The following is a 16,323-nucleotide window of genomic DNA, read 5'->3' as shown; positions in this document are numbered from 1 at the left end:
TTTGTATATCTATATGTATATCAACATATATATATACACTTAGTGGCCAGATTATTATGATCTCTGAATGCATAATAATCTGGCCACTCAGTGTATATCCTATATAATAAAAGGCTAATATGAAAATTGTCCCCTTGACCAGGAGTTCGACCAGCAGGCAGGCTGGACCATGTCCCCTCCCCCTGACCAGGCTGGCCGGACCCCACCCATCACAAATTCATGTACCGGGCCTCTAATATATATGTATATACACTGAGTGGCCAGATTATTATGCGTTCAGAGATCATAATAACCTGGCCACTCAGTGTAGATGTAGATTTAGATATATAGATAGATAGATAGATATAGATATAGATATAGATATAGATATAGATATAGATACAGATAGATATATACTTTTTTTTTTTCTCTCAGAATAAAGTAGTTCTAGTTTGGTAAAAGCAGTAATATGAAGCAACCACAATTTTCCCCCTCTACTACTACAACAACTTCAACAGTGACTTCACTTTCTCTGGGTCTCCAAACAACTGCTGTGGTTGCAACTACTGCAGGATGACCCCAGTCCATATGTAACCGAGTGAAAGTTCATACTGCTCAACAGCCAATAAGGTGAGTGACAAGTGAAGATGGTGGACTAGCATCCTAAGGAACCATCTTGAAAAAGTACAGAATTTAGGCTTCTTTTATGTAAGGGGAAACAGGAGAGTTTGGAGATCAAGAGGAGATTGATGGCTGCAGACATCTGGATGCCAGCAAGGGTCTGAGGAGGAGGATGAAACTTTTTTGTTTTTGGTTAATAAATTCCAATAGCCATGATCCCAGTCACAATGTTCCTATAAATCTTCTGATAAAGTCATTATTTTTGTACATACTTTCCCTATCTACTTGGGGAGGTAGCTTTGAGCAGAGGGGTTGTTTCAGTAATTCCTGGGCTATAGGTAAGATTCCTTTAATAATGAACATAGCTATATAGGACTAAGAGAAATTGCTAACTGACATATATAGAAACTGGACAGGCTTGAACAAGATGGAGCCAGAAAGATTGACGACTTTATCCTATTACACATAGAATAAAAGGAAAATTACACACCAGATAGCAAGATAGATTTTCCCCACACACATCTGCCTTTATTGTGAGCAGTAGATGGGATACTTGCAGAAATAGTAAAACAATTAAATTACAAAGACAGAGTTTTGGTGAAGCTGTCTGGTTGGAACTCTTGGGAGCTCATATGTAGATGCTGATCCAGAGCAGCAGGAAGGTGGACCCCAAAGCCTGTGAAGAGTGAGGCCCCTAAGGAAATGAGGAGCTCTTTGTAGATGTCCTGGGTGTACTTAGTGGATATGACCTCATAAACAAAGAACCAGCTGGTAAAGAACATGCCAATGGGAAACAGTACCACATTCAGATGGGGGAAGACAGACAGGTTCACTGGGCTGGTATATCTGCTCATAACCTTTAGCATCGTTTTGTTGGGCACAAGGTAATCCCCCACTTTGCCACCCAGCAAGACAGATTTTATTCAAACTACTTCAGTAGGGGAAAGAGACCTTGGTATAGAGCTGAGCTCAACTCACAATACAGCAAAGACAGCTGGGGATTTATAGCCAATAAGCAGAATGAAGGGGTCAGTGAATGGAAAAATACTGAGAGGAACTTGATTAGGCATCAAGGGTAGGGGGAATTCTTGCTAAACTGGCCTAACAAGATTTTTACTAAAGGCAGGCCCAGGAATTAGATATAAGGGTGAGAAGGAGGAACTTGGTCAGATATCCAGGGCACAAAATTTTCACTGAACTGACTAAGCAGGATTCTTGTTAAAAGGGGGCTCAGCCAGCCAGACATGAAGGGCAAGGTCTAGCCCTTATTGAGTAGAGGGCCCAAGGAGCCTGACTGAAGTTCTTAACTGGGCTCAAATACTATCCCCTTTGTTCCTTCATGCTGTTGCTAATCTCTGAGTTGCCTCACCAACCTTTGGTTTCTCAACATTTTTATCACTTATGTAATCAATTTCCTTCTACTTTGTTGTTGTTGTTGTTATACTTTTTTAATTTAAATATATTTTTATTGATTTCAGAGAGAAAGGGAGAGGGAGAGAGAGATGGAAACAGCAATGATGAGAGAGAATCATTGATTGGCTGCCTCCTGCACGCCCCCTACTGGGGATCGAGCCCACAGCCTGGGCATGTGCCCTTGACTGGAATCGAACCCGGGACCCTTCAGTCCACAGGCTGATGCTCTATCCACTGAACCAAACCAGTTAGGGCTGTTGTTATACTTTTTAATAAAGTATAACATAGATATAGAAAAGTATAAAACCCTAATTGATGAATCCTAAGCTTGATGAATTTTCACAAAGTGAAAACACACCCATGAAATCATCATCTAGATCAGGGGTCCTCAAACTTTTTAAACAGGGGGCCAGTTCACTGTCCCTCAGACCATTGGAGGGCCAGACTATAGTTTTTAAAAAAAACTATGAACAAATTCCTATGCACACTGCACATATCTTATTTTGAAGTAAAAAAACAAAACGGCAAAAACACCCGCATGTGCCCCGCGGGCCGTAGTTTGAGGACGCCTGATCTAGATCAAGAATTACAAACTGAGCAACATCCCAGAAACCACTTGTCCTCTTCTAGTCAAAACTCTACCAAGATTATCCTTCTGAGGTCGTAAATTAGCTTTGCATATTTTGTATTTTTATGTAATTTTTATGTCTTTCTTCTTGGCCCAACATTATACATGTAAGATTTATTATCATTGCCATGTCCTTTGTTTTTTTTTAATTTAATAAATCTTTATTGTTCAGATTATTACAATTGTTCCTCTTTTTTTCCCCCATAGCTCCCCTCCACCCGGTTCCCACCCCACCATCTGCTCTTACCTCCCCGCCACTGTCCTCATCCATAGGTGTACGACGTTTGTCCAGTCTCTTCCCGCACCCCCCACACTCCTTTCCCCCTGAGAATTGTCAGTCCACTCCCTTTCTATGCCCCTGATTCTATTATATTCACCAGTTTATTCTGTTAATCAGATTTTTAATTCACTTGATTTTTAGATTCACTTGTTGATAGATATGTATTTGTTGTCCATAATTTTTATCTTTACCTTTTTATTCTTCCTCCTCTTCTTAAAGAATACCTTTCAGCATTTCATATAATACTGGTTTGGCGGTGATGAACTCCTTTAGCTTTTTCTTATCTGTGAAACTCTTTATCTGACCTTCAATTCTGAATGATAACTTTGCTGGGTAGAGTAATCTTGGTTGTAGGTTCTTGCTATTCATCACTTTGAATATTTCTTACCACTCCCTTCTGGCCTGCATAGTTTTTGTTGAGAAATCAGCTGACAATCGTATGGGTGCTCCCTTGTAGGTAATTAACTGTTTTTCTCTTGCTGCTTTTAATATTCTCTCTTTGTCTTTTGCTCTTGGCATTTTAATTATGATGTGTCTTGGTGTGGTCCTCTTTGGATTCCTCTTGTTTAGGGTTCTGTGTGCTTCCTGGACTTGTAAATCTATTTCTTTCACCAGGTGGGGGAAGTTTTCGGTCATTATTTCTTCAAATAGGTTTTCAGTATCTTGCTCTCTCTCTTCTTCTGGCACCCTCATAATTGGGATGTTGGTACGCTTGAAGTTATCCCAGAGGATCCTTACACTGTCTTCAAATTTTTGGATTCTTTTTTCTTTTTTCTTTTCCAGTTGAGTGTTTTTTGCTTCTTTGTATTTCAAATCTTTGACTTGATTCTTGCGATTCTCTAGTCTGCTGTTGGATCTCTGTATATTATTTTTTATTTCAGTCAGTGTATGTTTAATTTCTAGTTGGTCCTTTTTCATATCCTTGAGGGTCTCGCTAAATTTATCGGCCTTTTCTAGGAAATTCTTGAAAAACCTTATAACTGTGGTTTTGAACTCTATATCTAGTCATTTGCTTTCCTCCATTTCTTTCATTTGTAATCTGTTTCTTTGTGTCCACATTTTCGCTGCTTCCCTGAGTTGGTAGAGTAGCTTTGTGTGCTAAGTGTCCTATATGGCCCAGTGGCTCAGCCTCCCCAGTTACCTGAGGTGGACACTCTTGGTGCACCCTTTTGTGGACTGTGTGCACAGCCTTGTTGTAGTTAAATCTTGATTGTTGTTGGTATCATTGAGAGGAATTGACCTCCAGGCCACTTGGCTGTGAGGATCAGCTGTGTCTACGCTGGGAGAACTTCTGTGCTGGAGACAGCCTGATGAGACAAGATTTGCAAAATTGCAAAAGCCTCTGTGCTCAGCTTGGATGGGGTGGAGTCTCAGGGCTGAGCAGACAGTCTTGGCTTCCCGTTAGCCCTGCCCTTTGAGGCCCCTGGGTCTCAGTGTCCCTCGGTAATCGCTGCAAGCACCTCTGAGAGAAAGCTGCCCTCGAGTTTCGCCCGCTGCCAGACAGTTTAGTTTCTCCCCCAATGAATCTGGATTCTGAGATTCTCACCCGGAACTGGAGTTCAGCGCAGTCGGGAGCTTCTGACTCCCTCCTGCTAGAGAAAGCCAGAGGCGCACTCAGCAGTTAGTCCTCACCGCTCGTGCTCGCGCGCGCGCCTCCAGAACTCTTCCTTTCGCGGCTCCCCTGAGTTTCCATGTGCCTTTCTCTTTTCCTGCCAGTCCAGATTCCCCCCGTATGAGCCTGGGTCACCAGAGCCTCGCCCGGTACTGAGATTCAGTGCAGTCGGGAGCTTCCGTCTCCCTCCTGCTAGAGAAAGCCAGCCAGGCACTCAGCCACCTGTCCTCTCCGCGCATGTGTCTCCGTACCTCAGCCTTTTGCAGCTCCTCTGATTCTCCGTGTGCTTTCCTCTTTCCTACTAGTTGTAGAATTTCCAGTCAGCCAGCTTTCCTGTGGTTCTGGATGATGTTCGTTTTGTCTTTTAGTTGTAGTTTTGAAATTGTTGTGCGAGGCAGTAGTTTAGGTGTTTACCTATGCCGCCATCTTGGTTTCTCCCCCCGCCATGTCCTTTTGTAGTTTATTCATTCTAGTTGCTGTACAGTGTAGCTTTGTGTGGATATACTATTTATCCATTCTATGGGTCATGAATATTTGAGCAGTTTTCAGATTTGGGCTTAAAGAGGGCTGCTATGAACATTCTTATATGTTGCATTTGGTGAACACATGCATTTCTCTAAAGATATGAGATAGAGACAGAGACAGAGACAGAGATAGAGATAGAGATGTAGAGATAGATGATAGATCAATAGGAGTGCAAATGCTGAATCACAGATGTGGTTATGTGCAGTTTAGTATATATTACCACTTTTACCAAAGTGGTTGTAGCAATTTACAACCCCATCAAAAGGAATGAGCGTTCCAATTGCTTCCCATCCTCACCAATACTGTTTCATTGTAAACATTCTTGTTGGTATTAGTACCTTGCATTATGATTTAAATTTGCATTTCTCTCATAAATAATGAGTTGACCACCTATTTATATTACATGATTTCAAATGATTATCTCATTTCAGTTTTAAATATACATTAAGGTTCCTTTTTCTGGTTTGATTGATATACCTAAAATGAGGAATAATAAATGTAATGTTTTTTTTCTCTTTTTCTTCTCCCATCCATTCTCTACTCTCTTAGTATAACTGATGTTTATAATTTTACTCTGGCCAGTGTGGCTCAGTTGATTGGAGTGTCATCCATACTCCAAGGGGTCTTATGTTTAATTCCCTGTCAGTGAACATACCTAGGTTGTGGGTTTGATCCAATCCCCTGTGAGGGTGCATATGGGAGGCAACTAATCAATGTTCCTCTCTCTCACCCTTCCTCTCTCTCTCAAATCAAAAAAAACATATCTTCAGGTGAGGATTTTTTTTAAGTTTATAAAATGTTTATAATTCAAATTTTTTATTTGTCAGCCTTAAATTATATGCATTGACTCCTAGGGAATATAGATAAGTTAATCTATATTCTGCCTCAGAAATTGTATTCCCTTCCCCCTCCTAATTTTTGGTAGTTATATTGTTTTTAGAGTGTATATTATTTAATTCTTATCTATAACTCTAGTCCTCATATTCTCACTTTCAGTTCTAGAGTTGAATATATTCAATGTTCCTTGCCAGTCTATTTGTAATTATTTCCTCAATTATATTTTGTATGATTATAATTTATCTTCTGGAAATTTTCTTAAGATAGTTTGACAGGCATAACATTTCTCAAATTATTGCGTGTTAAAACACCTTCTGCTTTTAAGTTTAAAAGATAACATGATTGCATTTTTTAAAAATATATTTTTATTGATTTCAGAGAGGAAGGGAGAGGGAGAGAGAGATAAAAACATCAATGATCAGAGAGAATCATTGATTGGCTGCCTCCTGCATGCCCCACACTGGGGATTAAGCCCACAACCTGAGCATGTGCCCCTACTGGGAATCGAACAAGGAATTCCTAGCTCATAGGTCAACACTCAACCACTGAGCCACACCAGCTACGCAACATGATTGCATTTAAACATGATTGCATCTTTGGTTTACATGCATTCTTTCTATGTTATCTTGAAAATGCCACTCAAGCCCAGCCAGAATAACTCAGCGGTTGAGCATTGATTTCTGGTTAGAGCACTTGCCCCAGTTCTGGGCTCAGTCTCAGGTGTGGGGCATGGAGGCGACAGCTGATCAATGATTCCCTCTGATCATTGATGTTTCTATCTCTCTCTCTCCCTCTCCCTTCTTCTTTGAAATCAATAAAAATACATTTTTTAAAAAAGAAAATTCCACCTAATAATTTTTTGTGTTGAATACTGACAACCACAAATCACTTTTCCCTGGGCCCTCAGAGACACACTGTTCCCTAAAAATATGGTGGCTATGTGAATGCTGCTCTCTAATCAACCTGGTTTCAAGGCTTCTACCACCAGCCCTATTCATCCCAATTTCTTCACTCAAGGCTGAGAATGAAGGATGCAGTTATTTGTAGTTCAGATTGAGTCTCCCACCATTAGGATAATATTTTTGCTAGAACATTCTGAGATCTACCACTACTGGGATCTTTTGAAATTCATTCTGCTTCTTCTCTTGACTATTTTGCCTGAGGCTTCTGCCAAACTCAGTTGATTTGAAGACTTTACATGTATTTTGGAGTATGCAGATTGAATATGTCTTATAGTTTCACTGAAAATGGAATACTCAGAGTTTCTTTTATTCTCCTTTTGCTTTTGTATTATATTCAGGTGTAAAAGAGCAAGTCATGGGTTTTCATGTTCGCACCGAAAAACCCAGAATTAGATTTTGAAGAAAATTGAAGGTAAAGTTCCAAAATCAAAGCAAGAGAAAAAGAGAATTACACATTACTAATTTTAGAGACAGAGCAGGGAAAATGAGAGAGGAACATTGATTGGTTGCCTTCTGTACATGCCCCATAAGGGGACTTGCAACCCAGGTATGTACCCTGACCAGGAATCAAACTGGCCACCTTATGGTGCATGGGACAATGCTAAACCAACTGAGCCATTCCAGCAGGGCAAAAAAGAGAATCTTAAGCTCCATCTTTCTGACAACATATTAGGAAACCTAGCAATGTGTTCTATGGAAAGATGAGATTAATATTTCTAATAAAAAGTTAATATGTTTTTGGTGTCCTTCAAGGTAGCTTTTGTGAAAAGATTATTACAGGGGTCACCTTTGCTTTCAAATCCAGTACTTACTTTATTAAAGTTATAAATTCAAAAGTGAGTTTTTTCTTAGACAAATTAAATTTATAAATTTTATTAGGCTAATTTTAAATGTATAAATTTCAACAATTACTTTTTGATTCTTTAAACACTTAATATTGTAATCATTTTAACTGTCTTTGTGCATTCAAAATATTCCATTTTATTTTTAAGTATTTCAATTGTCTACTGAAAACAAGCTCTCCCAAACACTTCTATAATTTATAAACCCAATATTATAAATTGTTACATATTTGGAATGTGAATCCTAATTACATTAAATATACTAAGGAATTGCTCAATTATACATTTTAAATTGTAATCTCAAGGCTGCTATGCCAAATTGCTCTCTAATATGCCAAGTAAGTTATTAAAGCACTGTGTATGTTACCTACTAAAGTGTTTTTGTAACAGAGAATAAATAATATATAATCTTTTACTAACCAAAATAAATGTACTAACAAGCATGTTGAAATAGAAACAGAAAAAATTTTTTTGCTAATAACCTCTACTTTAGACTCTATTTTAGTACGTTGCAGGAACCAGCAGTTCCAGTTTCTGTCTGATTAGGAGCTGATCGACCACAATAATTCAGCTGTCGCAGATAAATTCAATACAGTGATGCCAAGATCTTTAATGAAACCAGCTAGAACACTGCCTGCACATTTCTAGACCCCCTCTTTTTCTTTATAAAAGTCACTGGCTTGACAAAAGATGTTAAGATCATTTTTGGACAGGAGTCTGCCATCTTCTCAATTTGCCAGGACCTGAATAAACCTCTTTCCTTTTAGCCAGCACCTCTCTCATGAGTATTGGCTTTCATCATGGCAGGCAGCCCAACCTGTGTTTGTAACAGCTTGTTTGCCTGTGTGCATCAAAGCCCAATAAAACATAAACAGGAATTTGCAGCAAAGAAAGTAGAGGTTTATTTAAACAATTGGCACTAAGCCTGGAGATACAGATGAGTTTGTGGTCAAGACCTGGCTCCCCAATGACCTGTAGGAGATAGATTGTATAGGGGGAAAATCATTAGTCATGGTGACTAAGGGAGTGGAGATCACGTGCTCTACTGATTGTTTGGGACTAGGGTAGATAGTAGTTGATCATTGGATCAGATCCTGATGTCAGCCATGGCATCATTCTGTCTGATTTCATGAGGATGTGGTCGGTAGGGTAAGTCTGCTTTCATGGGCCTAGGGCTGAATCACAAGTGAGGTTAAAATGTTATCTTTAGTTTGATGGAATCTCTGTTCCCTTAATCAACAGACCTAAGGCCTTTTCTTAAGACAGTTTGATGCTAACCAGAACCTGATGGCCTACGGGCTTAATGACTAAGGGAGTGGATGTTCAGTTAGTGCAAAGGTGGAGAGATCTGGTTAAAAGAAGGCAAGAGAGTCATGGTGCTATTAGACTGGACAAAGCTAGGCTGAATTAAGGAGAAAATTATATTAAACAAATGAAGTTCCTGTGTGATTACACATATCTATAATAATAAAAGCATAATATTCTAATTAGACCGGACAGCCGAACGACCTTCCAGACGTTCTTCTGGACGAAGCTGTGGCAGCGGGGGCCGAAGCAGAGGCGGTTAAGGGTGATCAGGCAGGCAGGGGAGCAGTTAGGGGCGATGAAGCAGGCAGGCGAGTGGTTAGGGGCGATCAGGCAGGCAGGTGAGTGGGTAGGGGTGATCAGGCAGGCAGGCAGAGTGGTTAGGGGTGATCAGGCAAGCAGGCAAGCGGTTAGGAGTCACCAGTCCCAGATTGCGAGAGGGATGTCCAACTGCCAGTCGGACATCCCCCAATGGGTCTTGGATTGCGAGAGGGTGCAGGCTGGGCTGAGGGACCCTCTGTGCACAAATTTTGTGCACCGGGCCTATAGTGTATACATAATTTTCAAACTTAAAATGATAATTGTATCAGTTCAATTTAATTCATCCTCACTGTACTTAATTCTAAATCTTTTTTTTTAAAAATAGGAACAAACTATTTTTTAAAATTTATTATTATTTTTTTAATCCTCACATGAGGATATTTTTCCATTGGTTTTCAGAGTGGAAGAGAAGGAAGGGGGGAAGAGAGAGGTGGGGGGCGGGGGGAAGAGAGAGAGAAACACACGCCCTGGGGATCCAGTCTGCAACCGAGATACATACCCATGACTGGAAATTGAACCTGTGACCCTTTGGACTGCAAGCCAAGTGAACCCAGCCAGGGATAATTCTAAATCTTCATTGGTTATGCACTAAGGAGATACACTTCGTGTTATGTTGTAACTGGCTGAGACTGTATGTATCAACCAGATATTTAATAGAAACATGAGATGACACAATTAGGGAAATTTAGCTATGGGACCAGATTTTAAGTTACATTAAGAAGTTATTAATTTTTAGGTGTGTTTTTGTGGTTAAGTAGTAAATGTCCTCTTTTTGAGATACCTAATGAAATACTTAGGGGTGAGTAAATATTATGCCTCTTACTATAAAATACTTTTTAAAATTAAGAAAATATGGCAAGAAATGAACAATTATTAAATCTGTAATGAACATATGAATGTTTATTATGGGTGATAATATATTTTTCAAGTGTCTATCACTCATATTTTGCAGAACTAAACTATTTTAGAAAACCAAAAAATTCTTTAATTTGGCCTAAATTTACTAACAGCTTAGGTGGAAAAAACCCTAAAATGCACATTTTAAAATATTATAGACATTTTACTCCTAGTTTCTTTTCCTTTTAACTCACCAAAGCAAGGAATCTGTAAGTTAGTAACAGATGTGTAAGTTACTAGTCACTGATAGTTCTTTTTTTTTTTTTTAATATGTCTTTATTGATTTTTTAGCGAGGAGAAGGGACAGGGAGAGAGAGATAGAAACATCTATAATGAGAGGGAATCATGGATTGGCTGCCTCCTGCAAGCCCCCTACTGGGGATCGAGCCACAACCCGGGCATGTGCCCTTGATTGGGAATTGAACCCAAGACCCTTCAGTCTGCAGGCCGACACTCTATCCACTGAGCCAAACCAGCCAGGGCACTGATAACTCTTAAAAAGGTTTCTTATATATATACTTACTAATAACTGAGTAAAATAATGCCTTTATAAGTAGATAACAAATCTTTTTGCTAGTCAAGTGATTTACAATTATTGCTTAATAAAATTGGGGGATTTAATTGAGCAAAATTAAAAATGATTTTTAACAAAGATAACTATCAAAAATAACTCATAAAGCATCCAAAAAATTGATTGGCATTGCTATAACAAAACTCCTTCCATTTTCATTTACATATTTATGTAATTATGGTTTTTTTAATGCCTATTTTTATAAAGATGAAAAATAGGACTAGGATTGATGCTGGAACCCTCACTCATTTTAACAATAAGTAGAAGTTTAGACACAGATAAATGAAGTAATTGAGGAAGGAGCATCATTCATCTTATTAAGAGATGCCTTCCCAACTTTTTATATTTGATAATTATTCATCAAAATTTAAAATATTTATGCTGCTTTGATTAATTGTGACTTTATAGTTGCTGTACTGATAACCCAATAAGAGAATTTTTAATAGTAAGAACCAAACTCAGAAATTTTTGAAAATAACATTTATATATGTATACATACATATATATATACAAATGTTCCTCAACTTACACTGGTGCTATATCTAATAAACTCATAAGTTGAAATATCATAAGTCAAAGAAGCACCTACATTTTTTGAATATCAATTCACTCATTTCTAAGTCTTTACTCCTTTTATTTTTCAACTGCATGGAGAAAAAAAATATTGTTAGAAGAAAGCAAGAACTAGATATGTTTGTCTTTCTTAACTCAGGGGAAGTTTTTTATTTTTCCATGTTAATCAGTAAGGCCTGGTTTCTGGTGCTTTGTTTCAAGTAACTTTAGAGAGAAGTTTTCCCAATAACTCCTACCAGTAAGATATTGACAGGCCACTCCTAACTATTTCATATTAGGACGAATATGATGTCAGCATATATATATATATATATACACATCTATAATAATAAAAGGTTAATATGCTAATTAGACTGGATGTCTTCTGGACGTCCTTCCTGATGAAGCCAGGGCCAGAGGGAAGCCAGCCCAGGTCCCGGGTGCCTGCGGGCGGCCGGAGGAGGGAAGCCCGGGTCCCTGGTGCTGGAGGGAGGCCAGTGCCAGCAGCCCTGGTCCTGGGTGCCGGAGGGAAGCTGGTGCTGGCAGCCGGGGGAAGGAAGGCCTACTCTTGCATGAATTTTCATGCATCGGGCCTCTAGTATATATATAAACATGGAAAAGGGCAGGTTACAACAATAGTATATGCAATATAAACTCAATTATGTAAACAGAAAATTGCAGAGAAATAAATGACTGAAAAAAATATAGAGCCGAATGTTACTGTTCATATTTGTAGATGGAGTAAAGAATATTATAGTAGAAAATTATTTGAAGAAAAAGACCTCAAATATTCCATAGTGACTGACTCTCTTGGTCAGAATATTGCACAGAAACTATTTATAAATTAGGTCTGTTGTGTGTAAAAATCAGAGTAGAAAACTGTGTCAGTCAAAACATAGAGAATACAGACAGTGGAAATTTAGCTCTTCACTGCATTAAAATGATTAGAGAAAAATGTGCTTGCCAAAAGAATTTAAGCCTGAGTCTAGAAAGTGAGGAAAGAGAAAACTCACTGTAGTGCCAAGTTAAAACTGTCAGATACTGGACCAGCGGAACGACCGGTCACTATGATGTGCACTGACCACCAGGGGACAGACGTGCAACGCAGGTTGGGGCAGCTCCTGCGTTGAGCGTCTGCTCCCCGAGAGGGGGGTGATCGGCAGTGGCGATGGGGGTGGGGGGAGGTGGCGGGGCTGGCCAGTGGGTGGTGCCAGGCCGCCAGCCAAGGCAGGTGCCAGTGGGGGCCCCCCCAATCACCCCACCCACCCATCGCCACACAGATGGCCCTGATTGCCGGCCAGGCCTAGGGACCCTACTCTATATATTGGGAACAATCTCTTAGATTTAAAAATTAAAACCTGGCAAGGCTACTCTAACACTGAAAAAACAGGATGATGCAGCGATGACATGCATGGACTCTGGCTTGCACATTTTGTGGTCAGCCCTGATTCTGACACTTATAACTGTGTGACAAAGCCAATTACTTAACTTCTCTCTGTTTCAGTTTTTCCACCCATAAGATGGGGAAAAATGGTACTACTGCCTCAGAAGGATCATGTATGTACTACTTTTTATAATCAGGGCAAAAAAATGTAGCTGCCCATACAACAGCAAGATGCCTTTCACCTGTATGAAAAGTATGGTCACTAGTCCATGCAGCATCCCTGATTGCAAGAGGGATGTTCAACTGCCGGTTTAGGCCCAACATCCCCCGAGGGGTCCTGGATTGCAAGAGGACACAGGCCAGGCTGAGAGACCTGCCCCTCCTTCCCCATCCCCCCCCCCCCCCGTGCACAAATTTCATGCACCGGGCCTCTAGTACACATGTATACATATATACATATACATATATATATGCATAACCCCCATGGACATGAACAATTAGGTGGTGAAAGCCTGAGGTGGGGGGCAGGCACAGGCTGGAGGGAGTTAATGGGGAAAAAAGGGGACATGTAATAGTTTCAACAATAAAGATAAAAAATAATTCTATATAATAAAAGGTAATATGCAAATTGTCCCCTCGACCCAGAGTTCGAACAGGGGGTGGAGCCAGCCTGCCAACTGCCCAGGGCCCCTCCCCCCCGGCCGGAAAAAAAAGAAAAGTCAGATACTGGGAGTCTAGGGTATGGCAGACAGATGGAGATGGGAAAAGATAGGACCTCCATCCTGTATGAGGATCCGACAGCTGCATCTGATACTCTAGGCTTTTGTCCATCACATCATACATAAATTAAATCCAATTAAGGCAATTTTAAAAAGCACAAGCCTGCAACTGGCTATGTGTCCTGATGGGGGACTGAACTGGCAATTTTTTGGAGAATGGGAAGATGCCCAACCAACTGAGTCATATCGGTCAGGGCTAATGTTATTAATTTTTATTACTACCAACTTTTATTACTTAATTTTTTAAATGTGAAAAACAATAAAATCTCAGAAGGCTGAAGTCCCTGGGTTTGACTGTAGAACTAACAATGAAGGTGGTTTTGGCAATCGTAGTTGCACAGAGCATGAATTGGGTAAGAAAGGTTGCAAAAGCACAGATTTCTAACTGTTTATAAAGACTATAAGGCCTATTTCTCCCAGCTTTATAGACTTGGACAAATGCCTACAATTTTGTAAGCTCCCACAAATAAGGGAGATAATCTAAAGTTCCAATAGAAAATAAAGTATTTCTATTTATGGATATAAAAACTATAGCATATTAAATCTGAATGCTTAAGAGTAGATAATTGTGGCAAATTGTATTTCTCCAAAATGGTCACAACATTATCTCCCATTCCTGGGGCTCATCTACAATGTGACCTTGACACTCTTCCCATCATGAACTAGCATTTGCTTTTCTGCTTTTTCTTCCCCTTACTCTGGGCTGATTTGCACTTGGAACATTTGTCATACTCTACATATAATTCAGTGGAAGGGATGCGGCCTGACTTTCAAGGCTAGATTAGAAAAGACGTTGTGGCTTTTGCTCTGCTCATTGGAATACTTGACCTTGAAGTCTGCAGCTGCCCTGACAGCAGTCCAAATGCATTGAGGACCAGCCCAGTCCATGCAGAGAGACGGCACAGTGAGACTCTGAGACAGCAGGAATTAGGAGATTTGCTGGGCTAGCTCCCACCTGCTCCAGGCCCTGCTGTTCCAGCTCCAGTCACTGACTGAGGGCAACCTACGAGGGACCCCAAGCCAGACTCACCCAGCTGAGCCCTCCTGTCTTCTCACTGGCCCTATCCTTGATGAGTGCATTTCAAAGGAATGTCTCCCAAGTCCTTGGGAAAGACATTCTTGGGTTGCAGAGGAACAAGTGCAATTCAAAGGGACAGACAAAGGATTTACAATTGCAACTTTTCTAAAGCAAATGTGCAAAGCAGAGGAAGGACAGGTGCCAGTCATCAGGTTTTAGCTGGAAGAAACAGTCAATTCTTTTGGCAGCCTTGAGTTTTTCCTGGCTGACATTTAAGGGGCTATCCCAAGGACAGGAGGAGGCCTTCGGCTGCTGGAAGCCTTGCAGAGCTGGGTCAAGTCTCTTAGTTGGAGTGTGGGAGGGTCACAGAGTTATCTGTGCCTTGAGTTTTGCAGTTCTCACTTGTTACACAGCAATGGATCACCAGAACGAATTTTTTTATTCAATCATGAAGTGCAGTCGTTAATAAAAAACTAAAACACACAGCATTTGGCTTTAAGACTGGGCAGCAGGAGGAGGCTGGGAGATCCCTGAGGAGATGATTGGTGAATGATGCAAGAGCCAGTGAGGGCTTATTACCCATGAAGTGAAGAAATGCTATTGAAAGCTGGAGGAGGAGCAGAAAATTGAACACACTCTTGCCTGCAACAATGTGGAAAATAGAAAATGTATCTAATATACTTTATGATCTAGCTAAGGAGATGTCCAGGTAGAATATTGAAAATGCCACTTACCTTCTATTGGCTGCCTATAAGATACAGCTAGAAAGAGGTCAGCTTAAAAGGGAACTGTTCAGTTTTTAAGGATGCTGAGAAGAAATATAAAGGATCCTGGTGAGGAAAAAAAGGATCCAGGACTTGCTACATTCAAAAATAAAATTACTTCTTATTTCCAGATTTTCCAGCCAGCACAAGATCCTCAATATATATGGCTGCATATGTTTCAATTGCTTCTTTCTATAATAATATCTTTGTGATACAACTTTTATCAACAGAAAAAGAAAATAATTTGATCTTTCTCCAACATAATTAATAAAAATTATTTAAATATTCATGGTTTTGACTAGGTGTTAATGAGAATTAAATTATCCACCTATCATTTTATACATTGGATATTTGGAATAATTTCCCGAGATTAGCTTCTGGCTCCATGCACTTCAAACCTTGCTTGTCCTCAACTACCCGTGTGTTTCCAGTGTTGTTCCCCATTGTGCACATTCATATTGTGATACAAGCTCTGCTCCTGCACCTGTGGAAGAAAGGAGACCAGGTGGGGTGCACAGTGGGCAGAATTCCTGAAATTCACTTCTACATCAGGGTACTGATTAATAACCATGGAATAGACTACAAAACATGTAAATATATCCCATTAAACGCAACATAAATGTAGTCCCAGCTCATTTCCCTTTTGGCCAGATTCCAAAAATGCCCACAGCCACTCCAATGCTACTACTGTGAAAACAAGTGTGAAAGAATGTAGGGGGCTAGCAGCCTGACTCTGTACCTAGTTAATCAGTATCCTAATGCACATTCTTCTTAGCCTACAATCAAGTCACTGCCCCTTCCTTAATTATCTGGTCTTGCAAGATCTATTTACCTAAACACTCCCAATTTACAAGAGCCATAAACCAAGGATGTAACAGCTTAGCTAGAGCGAGGTCACTGGCGCCATCCAGGCTAGGCATTTAGATACAATCTAAATTCCCCATTCTGACGGACTCAGGTGGGGCTGTGAAAGTCCACCACAGAAGCCCGGTAGTTAGGAAACAAAGAAACTCAGGAATATATATAAGGAGAA

The 16,323-nt window shown here is 40.1% G+C and overlaps 1 pseudogene; it reads right to left on the bottom strand.

Annotated features, from left to right (window-relative positions):
• Positions 1-1,228: 1,228 nt before the first annotated feature.
• LOC103294103 (transmembrane protein 258-like) lies at positions 1,229-1,457 on the bottom strand (annotated as a pseudogene).
• Between the last annotated feature and the right edge of the window lie 14,866 nt (positions 1,458-16,323).

The sequence above is a fragment of the Eptesicus fuscus genome, chromosome 14 (assembly GCF_027574615.1).
Source record: "Eptesicus fuscus isolate TK198812 chromosome 14, DD_ASM_mEF_20220401, whole genome shotgun sequence".
Lineage (NCBI taxonomy): Eukaryota > Metazoa > Chordata > Mammalia > Chiroptera > Vespertilionidae > Eptesicus > Eptesicus fuscus.
Note: the sequence above shows the minus strand (reverse complement) of the source record. Positions and strands in the feature narration are given on the sequence as shown.